This window comes from Crocodylus porosus, unplaced genomic scaffold, assembly GCF_001723895.1.
Source record: "Crocodylus porosus isolate Cpor-Errol unplaced genomic scaffold, CroPor_comp1, whole genome shotgun sequence".
In the NCBI taxonomy this organism is placed as follows: Eukaryota; Metazoa; Chordata; order Crocodylia; family Crocodylidae; genus Crocodylus; species Crocodylus porosus.
Window position 1 is genome coordinate 33,619,550 of NW_017728914.1, and position 17,299 is coordinate 33,636,848.

Here is a 17,299-nt window from a genome sequence, read left to right on the forward strand (position 1 = left end):
CCATCTCTCCCCAGCAGCGACTCTCTGCCCCTTCTAAAGCACTGTAGAGTTGTGCCCATCTGCAGCAAAGCATCATTCAAAGGAAGTCCAGTTTCCATTTCTGGCTCTCTGCCCTTGGGAAAGCTTGTTGGCCCCACTGTGCCTCAGTTTCCCCATTGGCAGTGATGCTCTGCTGTCATCTCACAGGGCCTCGAGACCCCCGCGTGGCAGGCGAACAGCCTGGGGCCAGAGAGGTGCAGCCCGTGCCGAGCTCCGTGCTGCTGTTGTGACTCTTCGGCTCCTGCCTTTCAGGGTTTGCCAGGACTGCAAGTTTGGCAGTAGGCTCCCGAGGGGATGGGAGAAAGCGGGGAGCTCAGCGCCTGCTCCTAGAGCTCCTGCAAGAAGCTGCTCGAGGGGGAGATGGGAAAGGCAGGGAGGGAGGAGAGCGGAGACTCCAGGGTTGCTGCCAGGATTGGGGTGGGGAGCCACGGGCCTGGAAAGATGATGTATGGCCATGCCGTTCCCCTCGCCGGTTCATCCGATACGAGACCATGCCAGTCAGCCAGCAGCTGTGCAGATCTTGTGCTTGTAAGAGAGGGAAATGGGGCCAGGCTCACATTTTAGGAGACTCGCTGTGCTTGAAACAGCTGCTGGCAGCGAGGGATGGGTGGGCGAGGGGCTCTGCAGTGCTTTGTGCGAGGCAATGGCAAGGCACAACACACCAGGGCTTCGCAACAGGGCTGCTGGCACGGCCTCTTGCAGCAAGCCCAAGTGATAATTGCAGGACCAGGTTGGCCCTTGACCCGGCTGTCCGTGACAGGTGCAATTGCCCGATCCCCCACCGGGTCACGTCCTTGTGCTCAGACTTGCAGCATCAGCTGGTGAGACTGTTGTGGGACTGTCCTCTCTGGTCCTTGCACCTTCTGGTAAGTAGATGGGCTTCAAGGGGACCAAAAGAAATGCCACATACATGCCAAAGACTCTTCCCTGCATTTGTCTTCCCACGCTGGAAATTTTCAGTGGAGGTGTCTTGTCTTTTCTGCACCCACAGCCCATTCTGTCTTGAAAATTAGGCTGGGAGACTCGTCATGACCAAGACTAATGCGGATGTAGATGCTGCATGGCCTGATTCACAGTGCTGAGCCAGCGAGCTCTGCTAAGGGCCCATCCCCGGGCAGTGTGGGTTTGAGCCCTTTTGGAGGCGATGCTCCATCAGCATGGTGGCATCTACTTTGTCTATGGGAACCGCTGCTCGACTCTGCCCTCGCTGGCTCTTTACCGTTTTGGTTCGGGGTGGATTAGCCTCTCAAGCATACATATATTTATTGCATTTAAGTTGTGGGAAGCTGGGATCTTGGGAATTTAAGGGAGGCAACGTCTAGACAATGGGGTGAGACAATAAAAAGTCAACAAGAAGGAGAAGGATGTTGACATTGCTGAGATTCTTCAACAGAACCACAGAGAGAAATTCTTTGGCATTTATGATTGCAATTGTCTGGGAAGGGCCTGCGAATGGGTAGGGTTACATTCCTGATACCACATGAAACCAAGCATATGATAGATGTGGGGACGTATCGAATGCCATAGACATAAAACAGGCTACTGCCGCCCTCTGATTGGATGACGCTGTGTCATGTGATCTTTCAAATTTTGAGCTATTGTCTCAAAAACTTTGACAATCCCTCACTCGAGCCTGGCCTGTTAATGCCTTTGTTTAGTCATGCCGCACGTCCAGGAAGGCAGTTAGACAACACCAAAAAAGTTCTTAATTTTTTCATAGACATCAGATTTCATAGGCATCGGGGCTCAGAAGATCATCGAGTCCAGCCCCCAAAATGATTGCAGAGCATTTCCCCCCCACAAGTGCTGGCAGTACCCCATATTGTTTGGAAAGTGCAATAAAAAGTCTGTCCCCTTGAATAAGAGCCATGCAAAACATTTCCTTTAACTTGTCTCCGATGATTTTGGTTTGCATTTTGTGACAGGGCAATGCTAAATTGTAGTAACTCTTCTTAGCCCTGGGCAATAGTATAGCCTCGTCTGTTCATATAGCCCCGTACTGTACGACTTTATAGAAAGCTTATGCAATATTTCCCATCTCTGTGTTGTCTGTTGAAGAAATGGTCTAAATTTATATCTTACTAGAAATGTGCTGTATGAGTAATAATATTTAGGAGTTTGAAGAATAATAATATCTAGGAATAATATGGCTAATATTGGGGACATCTGACTCTACATGAGTCACATATTTGCACTGAATGCCACGGAGTTTAAATATAACACTGCTATACGACACAAAATGGGTTTGAAATCTCAAAATCTCACTTCTTAAAATATGTTTCTTCCATGTGGGGATATTGCCTTCCAACTGGATTATATGGATAGGCTGAAAGGACAATGTTCTGTTTTTCTACAAGAGAAATGAAGACGAGAAGGTTGAAACCCTTGGGGTCCAACCTGCCGGTGACTTGCCCTTGGGTGCAACTTGCTCATGCAAGTGGCCCGACAGGGTGGTCACGAGGAGCGCGCTCAGAGAAGTCAGGCTTGCCAACTCATTTTCTTTCCGTGAAGTTGTGAATGGGAAAGCACGCCGGGTTTGCTGCGCCTGCATCTCAGGAGGCTTCAGAGTGCACCGTGCACTTGTGACTCCCAGCCATTCAACCCGGGGGCCAGAAGTCCCGGTGGCTTCGTCTTGGTTGCTGCATCCGTCCAGATGACGGAGTCCATAAACGACGTGTCTATTAACCGTTCTCTGGATGCTGCGTGGATCCAGCTCTTCCCCGTTCCTTCCCCCAGGGCCGTGGCATCTCTCCAGCAGGAGAAGGAATATGAAATGGCCAAAACTTTCATACTTGCCCTAACTGACGTAGAGTAGACTGGCTGATTCCTGCGCCGTCATCTTTATACCTTGCCTCCCGCTGGTTCTTGCATGCTCAGGTTTCCGATTACTTACCTTATCTCGCTCTGTCTTTTCCGTGACTTCCGAAGAGCCTCATCTTACAAAACCTAGCGCACACGAACAACTAACCCTTTGGGTCCAGGGATTTCAGTAGATCTGGAGAAGGGGTAGATAGGTTGCTGGAGGACCTGGGGGTGAAGCTAAATGAGGTGGCATTGCAAAGACCGAGAGGCAGTGGGATACAAGTGGGGGAGGGAAGAGCCAAGTCAAAACAACCCTCCTGACCGTGGGATGTACTGAGCTGTGGGATCGCCTCTGAGAATGGAGGGCGCCTGCTTGGGTTATGCCAGTCAAGACTGGCCGACGTGAGCTGTAAGGGGGCTTTCAAGGGGCTTTTTAACAGCACTCAAGGGCTCTCCCAACTCTTAACCCATATGCCCCATTCAGGGCTTTCCCATCTCTCAGCGCCATTCATCTCCAGCCAGAGCGCCTCCAAGGAAGACAAGTCTCTTACTTGTCGGCTGGCAGCGTCTAGCAAGGGGGGTGGCCTCCATCCTAAAGTGGTCCCAGATGACAGCGATCCTCAGCATAGCCCTTAGCAAGCCAGAGACGCCTGCTTTATATATAAAGCCCCAGTGTAGCTCAATGCTCAGCCTCTGTCTGACCCGAAAGGCCACCGAGGGTGGTGGCAGCTCCGCCGTGAGCTGGCGGGGGCTGCTTGTTCGGTGCCCTCGGCTGCACTGTTTGAGGCTGAAGAGCCCCGTGAGGCCATCCCACCCTTCCTCCTACCACGGGGGTCTGTTCCCAACCCCGTTTCCTACCTCTGCCAATATTATGTATTATCATCTCAACAACAGGCCATTACGAGGCGACGCGGGGACCCTGGAGTCTCAGGGGAGGGGTGTAGGTGAACTAGCCCGGCTCCTGCTGCCCACCAGTGATGCCCCGACGTCCGACCCCCTCTCCCCCAGCTGCGGACGGGCACGGCCAGGCCGGTTCCCGTTAGCAGCACGGCTCGTTCAGTGCTGTCCCTGCCGAAATTGCAAATGCAAGCACCTCAGCAGCACCCCCACTATGATTTATGGGCTGAAACCGCTCTCCCCCGGCCTCTTCCACCCTCCCCACCTGCCATTTCCCCGCGGCCGAGGGGGAACATATGCTCCTCTCACAAGCAGCCTTTGTCCCTCCCCGCACTGCTTATTAAAACCACGTGTCGGAGGGGGCTCCGGCCCCGGAGCGGGGCCTGCCCATGTACTCTCCGACAGCCGGAGAGAAGCAGGGAGTCATTTCCTCCACTTGGTTCTTCTTCCCCATCTCCAGCCTTTCCCTTTCGGGGCCTCGTCCCTCGGCCGTAGCCTCCCCTGCCCTTATTTTCAGTGCACGTCTCGCCTTGCAGCCCATATTCTGCCCCCCCATTTTCATGGGAGAGGCCCTGGCGTCCCCGGGAGGAGGAGGACGGCCCGGCAGGGTAGGGCATGGGGCCGGCATATGAGCCTGTATCTAGCTGGAGGCAGTGACCCTGATGCTCCTTACGCTGCCTGCCTTCCCCCCACGGCACAGCCGTCTTGAAGCGCCTATGGGGGCTATGCAGGGGCCGCGGGAACCTGGGATACACGGGTGACACTGCCTTTCCTTCCAGGAGCAAGGCGACGTCCCACCCAGCGCATCGTCCTGGGGGTAGTGAAGGACCACGGCAGGGAGCTGTGGCTGGCACGACGCACGGGGTGGAAGAGCTTCTCCGAGCGCCCGGGTCGGCCTGAGCCCGCAGCCGTGCGTGGGAACGGGTGATTGAGGACGGCAGGGACCAGGAGGAGCGGAGCAAGGAGGACACGCCACCCCGCCTGGATGCACGTCGCTTGGCGGCTGCAGTGACCCCCCTGGAGCCCTGGCCCGCTTGCCTTTCATCCAGGCAGCGAGGAGGCAGGGCCGGGACCCGCATTCCCGCTCCATCTGTAACAACACGGCGCGTCTGGACTCCCGCGTGCAGAACATTGCCTGGCCTTGTTCAGCCGAGTTGGCCGGGACTCGCACCGGTCCCCCGCGGGGCGGTGCCGGCGCAGGAACGGGCACCTGGGAGCTGGCCCGGGGGCACCATGCCGACCGCACAGACTGTTCCTTGGCTGCTTTGACGGCAGCTCCCCGTGCACAGAGAAACCCTTATAGACGCATTGGTTTCCATTTTGCAATAACAAGTGGAGAGGGCCTTACAACTTTTCCCTCCCCGCCCCCTCCCCAGCCAAACGCTGGCCTGATCAAGGGAGCCCGGAGATGCGAAATGGGTCCCCGTGGGGACAGCGCGTTCTCCAGCTTACGAGCAGATGTAGCGGCGAGACGGGTCTTTCAAAGGCTGCGCCGTGTGTGCACGTGCTCTGCGAGCTACAGCCAGCCATCACCAGCTTGCCAGACTCGCCCTAGCCCTTTCCCTTTGCCCCCCGGTCTCCTGTCCCTCGCTGCTGAAATCAGGCCCCGCGCACTTGCATGCTGGACTGCCACCTCGCACGCTTGGCACGTGTCTGGGAGCCCCGTGAGTGCCCGTGGGAGGATGGGGGGAAGGCAGAGACCGGGCTCATCACCTGCTTGCTTGCATTTGGCCCCTTCTGGGATGAAACAGCCATGAGTTTCCTTTGCCTATCAGTGCAGCTGGAGGCCTTAGCAAGGGCAAAGCAAGACAATATAGCTGGTAAGGTTAATCTGGTTTTAATAATGCAGTGAAACACCTGGGGCAACCTGGGGATCACAATACCATGGGCCATTTCAGGATGACAGGCACCGGCAGAGCTGCTAAGTCCTTCATCCAGCCCCTGGGAAGGAGCGGGAATAGATGCGCCTGTAGCGCTGAAACGGGGCGAAGGAGTCCGGCGGCACTGGCCTCGTCTCCCCCGGACACAGGCTGCAGCCATCCAGCACGCCGGCCGCATTTGCTCTCTGAGCCTGGCGATGCCGTCCCGGGTACGGAGGCTACCTTCTTGTCTCCGCTGGGCCAGCTCCTCAGAGCCCTTCCCCTGTAAGTGAGGCCGCTTTTGCACACTCGCTCACAGCCACGTGAGCTCTGTATTGGGCAGAGCTTGTGATGCGCACCTGGCCCACGCATGGCTCCGTGACCAATGCCGCACACAGGTACCGTGCTTTCCTGCGTACAACATGCACCAGAGTATAAGATACCACCCCCTCCAGCACACACACACCACTGAAAAGAATAAGACTGTGTTTTTTGGAGTGCCCCAGCCCTTTCCATTTCCTGGCAGACCCTGGGGTGATTTCCCCTGGGCGCTGGTGCGGGGTGTGCTTGGGGCAAGAGGGTAATGAGCCAGCGGATGGACTGTGCAAGGGACAAGGCCCGAGATGGGGCTGGTGGCTCATCAAGGGATGCATTTCACTTGGTTTTCTCTTTTTGCCGGGGTCTACTTCTAGTATCCAGAGATCTGCATCTGCCCTGGCTGCCTGTGCCTATTCCCCACCTCCTGCTCAACGTGGAAACCTAAGAGTCGGAGGAAGCGGGACCTAGCGTGAAGCCAGGGCTCAGGACACCTGGGTTTTCTTTCCCAGCCTGCAAAGTGGCTGTGATATCTGCTGGAGAGAAAAGCCAGATCAGCGCCGGGGAGTTGGGGTGGGTAGCACAGCACAAGTGGCTTTGGGAGAGCAGCCACCAGGCTGGATTATCTTAGCCCGAGGTATGTTTGGGAAGAGGGTGAAGGGTTCCTGTTCTTGCTGCTCTTACCAGCCCCATGCCCCTCGGTCATTTTGCACACCCGGCTGATGAGACAAGGCCATCATCAAAGAGAAGGAGGGACATGCACATTGTACCCAGTAGTCCCATGTCTTGAGAGCTCAGACTGGGAGGGCTTCGACTGCCTTCCTGGTGGAGTCCTCCCCTGGGGGCCACAACAGCCCCGAGCCATCGGCATCCTCAGGGGCTCCCATCCCTCCAAGCCTACGCTGGTCCCTACGCAGTCGGAGGCAGCCCAGCTCGTCCCACGCGTCGTGGCCGCGCCTCTTCCCCTCCGTCCCCCGGCATCCGTGCAAAGCGCGGTCTCGCAGCATCCGCAAGCCAAGCCCAGCCGGCCCGTCTTTATGAGACCACCCGTGCGGCCCCGGGCTCCAGCCGGGCTCCCCGACAGCCGCAACATGTGTTTCATATTCTCCCTGGACGCATGCGGACTTTCCCGCGTCTCTGCTTATAGAGGGTGACACGTCTGGGGGCAGCCACCGCCGCACAGGCTGGCACCACTCGCCGTCACGCTCTCTCGGCCGCTCCCCGGTCATTTTGCGGCCCAGGCGTTGTGAGCCATGGACGAGGCAGGGACGCTTGCCGTTGTGCCGAGCGGTTTTGGAGCAACCGGGTGACGGGTCTGAGCAGCTCGCTGGGGATACAAGCGGAGAAGGAGTGCGATTGTCTCTCTCTGGGCCCGGTGGATGTTTAACCACGTGTGATGGCACGTCAGGGGAGTGGTGATAGCCTGGAGGGCGACCCGCTCTTCTCTGTGTCCAAGAAGTCATGGGATGAAACTGCGCCCTGAGAGATCAAAGTTGGGTCTTAGCAAGATCCCTCTAATGATAAGGCTGGTGAAGCCCTGGACCAGACTGCCCAGAGCAATGGTGGGATGTCTTTCATGGGAAGCTTTTAAATACAGGGTAGACACACGCGTCTGGGCAGGTTTCAACAGGGAGGATCCTGTCTTGAGCAGGGCGTCGGAGCAGGGGCAGATACCTGCCCTGTTCCCTACGAGTCGATGACGGACTGTCCAGGTCGCCCCTATCCGGCAGGGAAAACTCCCCTTGGCATCAGGGCAGCAGAGCCAGACCCACCCCGGACGCTTTTGAACATGCCACACATGCTGCTGTGCTCTGATTGCCGCTTGTAATTATTATTTATCTGCCCGGAGATCTGGAGGGTGAGCTAAGAGTGCCTAAGGCAACATCCTACGGGCTCCGAAAGGATCGGAGGAGCTGGTTTTTGGCTGCTAGACGTCGGCAGCTATTTACTTTCCCCTTTACCGTCCTGGGGGGCGAGACTTTGGTTGGTCGGATGTCCTTGAGCCCATGAAACAGCTTCATGTGAAACAGCTGGTGGCATCTCGGAGTGACGGGGTCACGGGGAGGGGGGCCAGACTAGGCCGTGTTTGAGGTGTGCCCCGTGGCAAAGCCGGCCCCGGCCCGAGGAGGCCGCTCCGTGACCCTGGCCTGCGTCCCGCTCTCCATGCGCCGTGCACGCTCGCGGCAGCAGGGCTCGGGCGCGTGATGGATGGCGTCGCTCTGGGAGCCAAGGGTTTCTGCCACTAGCCATAACGGGGAGGCCTGGCTTCTTTCCAGCATCCAGATGTTTTGCAACAGCAGCCTTCTGGTTCTCCGGGGGCCGGCGTGGGGGAGAGCGGCCACGCCAGCCGGTCCGCGGCTGCCTGGGCATCTGGAGAGCCCTACCTGCTTTGCCCCGGAGCTGAGGAGCCTGGGAGAGACGAGGGGTGAGATCCCGGAGAAGAGCCCCCTTCATCCCCTGGCAGGAGGACACTTTGCTTCCTCGGGTGGGTGGCGGCGAGCAGCCACTGCTTGTCCCACGCTGTGTCCTGGAGATGATGGATCGAGAGGCTTTCATGCTTCTTCTGGCCGCCATCCCTTAGCTTGTCAGCGCAGGAGCGCAGCCCCTGGTCCTGAATTCACAGCTTTTATCCCGGGTCAGCAGCGTGATGCTCCCAGGCGCCGCAGTCAAGGAGCCCTGGGTGACCCTCAACAGATGAGGCAAAGGGGTCTGCCCCCCTTGCATTGAGGTGCTTGCTTTTGAGGCATTTTACCTCTCAGAAGTCCCCAAAGGAGCTTCCTATGAGCATTGCTGGGGGGGCTGAAGGCCTTTTCTGCCCCTTTCCGTCTCCACTGGCAGGTAGGGGAGCATCCCCTTTGCTCCGTGCTCCACCCCTCGCTCTTCTAACTGCGGTTTCTTCAGTCCAGTCGCATTGTTGCACTGCTGCCACTGCGCCGCGCCAGGGCGCTGGAATGGCTGCAACAAAAAAAGTCAAATTAGGCACCTGCTTGCACACAAATTAGGTGCCTGATTGCACCGCCTACGCTGGGGGGGTGTTGCCTTAACATCTGAATGCAGGTGCACTGGGACAGGCCCCAGCTCCGAAATCCGGGCTCCCTTCCACGTGTCCCACGCAGTCACGGGACAGACCCATTCACACGGCCACGGGCAGCTTATGCAGAGATGGGCAGAGGTCTAGGCAGGGCTGGTCCCACTTGGAGCAGGGCTTGGACTAGTTGTGATCTCCGGAGGTCCCTTCCCACCCTCGTTTTCCATGGGTCCGTGAATCGTCGCTGTATAGACGGACATAACTCATGCCCGCTCTCACTTAAGACGCACACGCAGCTCCCGCACCTGCAATCACTGGGATGCTCACAGAGGCGTGCTCTCTCCCACACACATGCACACACACATGCACACATTCAGTCCGTGCACGCGCACGCATTCATGCACACGCGGGTTTCTGGCCTCGCTCGGAGCACAGACAGGCCTACCCAAATCAGACCCCTCGCTGGGAGCCAGGATAAATATTTTCCGGTAAATTACTAGCACTAATAATTATAAAAATCTGGACTCGCGACTCGGAGCCAAGGGAAGGCTTCCAAGCAGCTGGCGAGCACATGACCTGTTGTACCCTTGCAGGCCTGCGTGCAGCACCCCCGCGGCACCAGCACCCGGCTCTGAGCAGCCTCGGTCCCAAGGCCCCGGAGGGGAGAGATCAGGAGGCCAGAGGGCTGATTACCTTCCCCTGGATACCAGCTGCTCTTACTGGTTCCAGTGAAGGGGCGTTACCGAGGGCAGTCATGTGCACAGTAGTGTGTGTGTGTGGGGGGACTTTGGCATCTGCTTCTGGGGTGGTCAGAGGCTGCACCGCTGCTTTCCCGCTTGCCGGGGCAGGCTGCAGCGAGGGGAGAGGTTGCGGTGGGTGTTTTCTCCAGGGCAGCCTGGCTTTGGGGCTAGGTTTTCTTACTGGGAGCATTGCAGGAAAGAAACCAAGTGTGATGCGGCAGGTGCAGGAGAGGTGGCATGGCGTGGGCTGACCAGCCATGAGACTGGGACGGGGATGGGCTCTGCCACATCTGGCGCTGGATTCATTTGACCCAGAATCCTCCTCATGATGGCTGCCTCCATTCCCTGGCTGGCTGGCCATTGTGGACCGCTGCCCAGGCCACCGGCCTCTCCTAGAGTTGCTCCTGACCTTGGCACTGGGCCCTAGGGCGGCAGAGAGGGGGCAAGAGCAGGTGGTGTGCAACCCCAGAGAGCAGGGGTGTGCAATGGTGGCGGGTGCATGGGGAAAAGACTGTGTTACTTCAAATCCTGGCCCAGGAGGGAAGGGTGCATGCATCTGTGTGTTTAATGGTTTCGGTTACAATAGCATTGTATTTGCAGCCCGGCTTTTGTTGCTTTGAGCTGGCACTGCGGGGTCTGATGGGGACCTCCTTTAGCTCAGCCAGCGGAGCTGCTGCCCCCATGCCCCTTCCCCCAGGTATCTGAAGGGACTTTGTCCTCTGAGGCTGAGGGGGATGTGTGGGGTCTATAAGCACGAGCACTGGTAGTGGGGGAGAGTTATGGATCTGATCCTTTGGGATGGAGACTTCTTGGCATGCGATGAATTGAACCCGTCCCCAGGGTCTCTGATGCCCTGGGAGAGGTTTGGGAACAGCTGCACCTGCCACCGTTGCACAGTGAAATTTCCGCTGTATGAATATTAGCATTGCTTCAAGATCCCAGAGCTCAGGGCTGCCGGCACTTGGCCGAAGGCGGCCCCTGCCCCAAGCCGCTCGCAGACCAGGATACAGCCAGGCTAGAAAGATGTCCCGGCTCCATTTAATGCTATCCCTTGTCCTCTCACTGCAAACGGGAGGAGAGCACAGGTAGCTGCCTAAGGGGTCGGGGTTGTGCCAATGTGTCCGAGGCCTGGAGAAGAAGCTGAGTCGCGAGGAAGCGGTGGCTGGGCACCCTGGGATTAGGGTGGGGGTGGGGGCAGTGCGGGCATGTTGGCCCTGGGAGCCCACAGCTGGACGAGGGAGAGGACAGCAGGGAGTGTGGAGGATGGGGAGCCCTTGGACGTGCAGGGGGGACAGGCTGGGTTTACTCCTGGTGAGCTGCAGCAATGCAAGCAGGAGGAAGGGGAGAGTAAACCTAGGCACACAGTATCTCAGATCCTGGCTCCAAAGACACCAGATGCTTGTGGCCCATGGAGAAACCCACTGACTCCACCACGACTGCCGGCGGAGGGGGTCTTCCAGCATGCATCCGGCTGCAGGACTGCAGCTTAGGGCTGCACATCTCCAGGGCAGGCCCTGTGCTTTCCTGCACCCCGTGCAGCTCCGGGCACATGCCGACTCCAGAGGACAGCTGGGAAAGGAGGGCATGGCTCATTTCTCCCTCCAGCGCAGGAGGCCTTTGGCTGGCAACGAGAAAAAGAGACGCGCACTTCCCTTTTCTGCATGGATTCAGAGAAAAAGAAGATGGTTTACGGGTCAGTGCAGAGTCTTTCCTCCCTCAGCTCCTCTGGGTTCATGACGGACGATGACTCAGGCAGTAAATAGCAGCGGTATCTGAGGCTGCACACCCCGGTTGGCTGGGCTCCCTGCCTGGGAGGACTTCACAATAACGGATCTCGGCCTTGAGTGGAGCTTATGCAGAAGGTTGCAGACTCCTCTCCACACGAGACATCTGCAGAAGTGGTTTTGATTTAGGCCGAGTGCTCTGGAAAGAGCGCGAGGGAGAGAACAAGGGATGGAAGAAAGCCATGGGAAATGGAAGAACAGGATGGAGGGCTGCTGCACGTCTGGAGAGGAGGAGCTCAAGGCATTTTCCAGATGCCCACTGATTTTTAAGGTCAGAAGGGCCTTGAAGGAATTCAAGCCTCCAGCCCTGCCAGAGGCAGGCAAATGTTGTTCCCCGTTTTACCAGAGAAGGGCTCGGGCCAGCGTCTGTGCCAAAGTCGTGACATGTGAACTTGCACTCGGATCCACCTGACTGCCAGCCGGAGGCTGGGTGCAACGGCCCATGCACGGAGCGTCGCCCTTGTTTTCCAAGGTGCTGCTGACTTACAGCGCCGGCGGACTCGAGGGTGAGCAGCACCCCTGCAAATCAGACCCCCCGGTTCATGTCGGGGAAGCCAGAGGGCCTGATTCGCAAGCACCACGTTCATGGGAGCCCGGCAGCGTCCCACTTCCCGTCCCCGGTTGCAGTCGAGCAGCCCGAACGATTGGGGTGGCTCTGTTTTAACATCAGTGCCAAGGGAGTCCAGTAGTGCCTCACAACCAGCCCCTCCCGGCGCCAGCCAATCAAGCATCTGACTGTGTGATATCACCTGGGAAGTACCGTCCTCCAAAGGCGGGACTTCCTGGAATGACCCCACGATGGACAAGCGGAAAGCTGGAACGGACACGTTCGTTTGGATTCACAGCTGAGCGGACCGAGCCGCAGTGCAAGCCCCTTCCTTCCCTGTCGTTAAGAAAGGACGGTCGTTCATTTGAGTTCCAGCCCGCAGAGGTTTCTGGCTCGGTTCGGATTTTGGCTTTCTGCAGTCAACAGGAAATGGGAGATGGATTTCTTGGTAAACTGGGGTTTCTATAAACAGTCTGAGGGCCTGACCCCGTCCGTGCCGGAGCAGGGCAGAGCAATAGCCTGGGAAGTTTATATCTGTTTATGACATTTTTCTGCTCTCGTTTCCTCTGGCCGCATTGCTCCTTGGAGTTCTTCTTTGCCAGGCTTTTAACCTTCAGGAAAACCTCCAGGCAGCTAAATGCAATTAGTTGCACTGGCGTGTGCTGACTTCTTGATCAGGTAAACTCAGGCGTGCCCCATACTACACTCGTGCACACTCCAGACACGTTCATTATATGTGAGCAAGCTAGCACACACACACGGACTGCACATCAGCTCCCTCTCAAACATATACAGACACAGGCATGCCATGTCTGGTGTAACTGGTATATGCCCTGGATGTGCTTCTGGTAGCCCTGCAAACCAGGCAATGAAGGGCTTTTATAATGGCCAGAATTGCTGTAGGTGATATCTTTTATTGGCCCAACAGCATGGTTGGGATAGACATAGATGAGCTTCGACTCTCATGCCATCAGTAGGATGAGGCCCTTGTGATTGTGGTCAGGGGGCTGCTGGGAGGAGAGGGGTCCCACTTAGTCATAGGAACAGAAGAGCTGCTCCGACCATCGGCCCGTCTTCCCCAGTCTCCTGCACCTCATAGCTTCGTCATAGTTGTTAGGGGCTGGAAAGGACCATTGGGTCCAAACCCCCTGGACATGGGCAGGAAAGACATCTCACAGGGGCAGGGGGCAGAGAGTGAACTGGGTCTGACCGGGTTTTTGCCCCGGTTCCTCTTGCACCCTCCAGCACTTAAGGTTTGGGAAGGTCTGATTCAGAGGCCGTGCCCCGCGCTCCCACGTTCGATAGCGACTCATGCCCCTTTCCTCCAAGCATGTGTCCAAGCCCTTAAATCTGGCTAAAAGTTGCTCTCAACCAGGAAATTGCCTCCTTGGAGAGCGGCTTCCCCCTCCTCACCACCTCCTTCCTGCTCCCCTCTCCCCCTGGGTCCCGGGTCCTGGGGGAGCCCACGTTTTGCAGGTGTTTTCCAGCTCCGCGCGGCTACCTGGGCTGCGAATCCCACTCCTCCGCGCAGCGACGTGCTCCCGTTGCTGAATCCAGAATCGGGCTCCTCCGTCACCTCGGGACCCATCGAGCCTGATGGACATCGTCGTCGACTTTGAGGGACTGCTGATGATACTAATGATTTGGTTTTTATATTATGTCACTGCTTAATAACCCGCGCTGAAATGGGGCCCCGGTGGAAATACAGTACAGGGACGTCGTCCTCGACTCCGAGGGACGGCCAGCGACGACTGGGTCAGAAACCTGAGCCCCATCTAGGTTGTGACCCCGCAGAGGTGTCTGCAGGGGTCTGAGGGCTCGCACCCATTGCCTGTTTATCGGTGACTGGGCCTGAGCGTGTCAGAGGTGTCACGTGAAGGGCTCTACGAACCGGTCCATGGCCTTCATTCGTACACCAGTGGCACGTGGCTGAAAGGGCAATGCCTGACTCATGTGCCATGACCTCTTCCCCCAGCTCCTTGGCCCACCCTAATCCTTTTGGTGTCCATCTTCTAGGAGCCTCATGTAGGGAGAGGGGGCTGGACAAGCCCCAGGGAGGATTTCCTTCCTGCTGAATCCCAGAGACAAGGTGGGACAAGGCTGCCGGCCAGAGGCAGCAGTGGAAATCCTTGCCAAGACCGACTAGACGTTAACCTTGCAGGGGAGGGCAGCAATGCCAGAGATGCCTCCCATCACCGACACTTCATGAAGGAAGGGGAAAGGTCCCATTGTATCCGTTAGAGATAAATGAACCTGGCTGTTGCTCTCTGATAAGGAGCCTTTTTTGCGCAGGGATCCACTGGGACGTTGCGCTCAGGCAGCTTGTTAACGAGGCTTTCCGACGAAACGCGTTGTCGGAGGAGAAGGTGGCAAGTGATGGTTTCCAAGCGCTGACAGCTTTGAAGCCCTGCCCCGGCGAGGTGGAGGAGGCAATCGTGGCTGTCCACGAGGAAAGAGATTGCATGTCCCACCCCATCCCTCCCCTCGGCTATCTGAGGAACGTAAGGGAGATGTTTCCTGCGGAGTCAGCTTTCTTGTGGGGCAGGAGGGGCACGGGCGGGAGGAGTTTGCACCCCAGGCCGTCGCTCTACCGGTCCAGAAACTCCGCTGATGCCCGTGTGGGGAAGCACCGAGAGGCCTGGCCTGGTCGCTGGGTCCTCTGTGCCGGTTGGGGCCGGGCAGGCTAACCCCTGGGAGGGAGGGCAAGCATGCCTGCAGCAGGCTGGGTGCTACTTCCAGCAGCGGGGAATGGTGCCCAGAGCCTGTGCGTGCCTGTGACTTCGGTGCTCTGCTGCACTCGAAAGCAGCCCCTTTGCCCACCCAAGGGCAAAGGGTTCGGTGCTTTCATGTCAGGTTCACAATCAGCTCTATCCCTGCTTTGTTGCTGCCTGAGCTGCTGCTGAGCTAAAGCCGCAGGGCCAAGACAGGATGCGAGGAGCACCATCAGCAGGTGGGTTGTGTTTTGTACAGCGCCTTGCACAACAGACAGCCTGGTAAGGGTGCACGTTCCCAGGGCGAAGGAGAAGAGGACAACTAGCCTTGGGGGTATCTTCTTGGCTAGGTCAACTGTGCTGAGTCGGGGCGCTTGTACACGTGGCGTGTTGTTTAGATGCACGGCACGAAACGGCACCAAAACCCCACGTTTCGCTAGGTTAGCTGCGTGTGAAAACACACGCTGACACCTTTTGATCGTGGTAGGTTTTGATTTATCGTGGTAAATTAGACCACCTCCAACATGCTTTGGTGGCTGGGGTGAGCTCCCTTCTGTGCCACCCGTGTGATTTCCGTGTTTGCGGTTCTCACGTGGGAGCCACCTGAGCCGTGTAAATGCCTGCAGGGTAGGTAGGCCTTCCTGGAGACCACGTGTCCATGTGTTTGCTCAGGGAGGGGGAGGCAAGGAGCCCCTGAGGTTTGGCCCTGCCGCTGGTCGGCGCTTCCCGAGAGGTCTCCAAGACGGGGGTTTCGTATTTTTGCTCCTTCCAAACTGTCCCGCTCTCCTCCCGGATGGGAGCCGCGTGCGTTGCCGCTTGTAACTCAGTTCCTCACGTTTCAGAGCACTTTGCCGCGGGCCTGGCGTTAACAAATCGGACCTTTGTTGGCACGCAGGCCTCCAATTTCTCGGCAATCAGTGCTTAAGAAAATACAGGCTGACCCCGGGGGGGGGGGGGGGGAGGGAAGGCGGGCAGGGAGCAGGGGATCTTCAGCTGGTTCTCATTAATCGTGGCTCATTCATTGAGATCCAGCTTCCCCTTTCCATCTTCCACTGAGGCTCATTATCCTGCCTTCAACTTCGTTGCAACGCTCAGCTGCCCCCAGGCAACTATAAGGAGCAGGAGGGCTTTTCAGTGAGGAATCCCTCCATCCCTCCATCCTTCCTTCCCTTGGCAAAGCCCTCTTCAGCCCTGCTCCAGCATCCACCTCCACCGTCAGCCCCAGAGATGAACCCACTGAACTCTCATCTCAAAGGACTCATGTTCTTTCTCACAAGCCCTGATCCCTCCAAAGGCACGCGCACGTGCATGCATGCACACTCTCGCCTCTCCCTGCCTTGCACACGCCCCATAGCGTGGTGGGCGGTGGAGAACACTACTCTGCATTGTGGAGCTAAGGAGACAAGGCCCTTAGACAAACATGAGGTTAAGGCGGGGGCAGTTGGCTAGACAGCGGGGGTGACCCCAAAGCCCCCCAAGGGGCAGGCCGTCATTAGGAGCTGGGGGCACTTCGGGGCATGGTCCTGTTTGCAGATGGGAACAAAGGGGCTTTCTTTCTGTTTCTGCTCCGAGGGAACTTGGCTGGTGGAACAAAGGGGGCAGGAAGCCGCCTGCGTCAGAGACGACGGCGAGATGGATTTTTTGGAGGAGCGTCGAGGGCCCGGGGGATGAATGGGGAATGTCTCGCTGGACTGGCTTGTCTGACGACTCCTCTGAAAGGACAGAGACCCTCCGAGCTGGGTAAAAGACTCCCTTGTGAAGGACCTCTCGCCGTATGTCCACAGGCAGGAAGCCCGGGTGGCTGTCGGGCCAACCCGAGCCATGCAGCTTGGCCCCGGGGTGAGATCTCCAGGTTCCTTCATTACTTGTCGTGGCAGCGCAGCTAGGACCCCTGGCAAAGTTTGCAGCAGAGTCTGAAATGCCTCCTGCATTCGGTCTGGGGTGGATCTCTGCCGTGCCCCCGGCGGGGAGGATATCGGGGTATGTTTGGAAACATCACCCTAGTGCAGGGGAGAGGATTGAGCTATCCAAATATGTGTTGTATCTGTCCAGCTTTGAAGCATCCTTCTTTTTGCAAATTAAAAGGCCTTTCTGCTGTGAGAATGGTACCCTGCACCGATGCCCCCATCTGCCCTGAAGTAAAAGCCTGCAATGGCCAACCAGACACCCAGCCGACCAAAACAGAAACGCCACGAAGAGAGCTCCCCTTGGCCAGTGGCTTCAGAGCTGGGAAGACCCCTGGAGTTGGGAAGGGGCTCAGGGGTCATCCTGACCTGGGGGCAGCTAGCATCCCAAGACAGACGTAAGCAAAGCTGTCTCGAGAGAAGTACATTACACAATCCCCGAAGCCCTCGATCCGGCATTTACATCTGTGTGTATTTTCAGTACGGGCATGTGCAAGCTTTGCTGCTGATACACCCCCATGTTTCCGCATGGCGGGCGCGTAGACTAAGTGGGATTTCGGTGTCGTTGGATCTAAATGCGTCTCCTGCATGTTCTGGAATAGCTTGGTGGGTGAAACTTAGACGGAGCCATGCTCCGTCAGAGCAGGTGGTTTGATCAACACTGGAAGGCAAC

The 17,299-nt window shown here is 57.5% G+C and overlaps 1 long non-coding RNA gene across 1 annotated transcript; it reads left to right on the plus strand.

Annotated features, from left to right (window-relative positions):
• The first annotated feature begins 9,141 nt into the window (after positions 1–9,141).
• LOC109310169 lies at positions 9,142–16,822 on the plus strand. Its single transcript, XR_002101149.1, has 2 exons — positions 9,142–9,428; positions 16,295–16,822. It is a non-coding gene; the product is annotated as an uncharacterized LOC109310169 (long non-coding RNA).
• Positions 16,823–17,299: the final 477 nt, after the last annotated feature.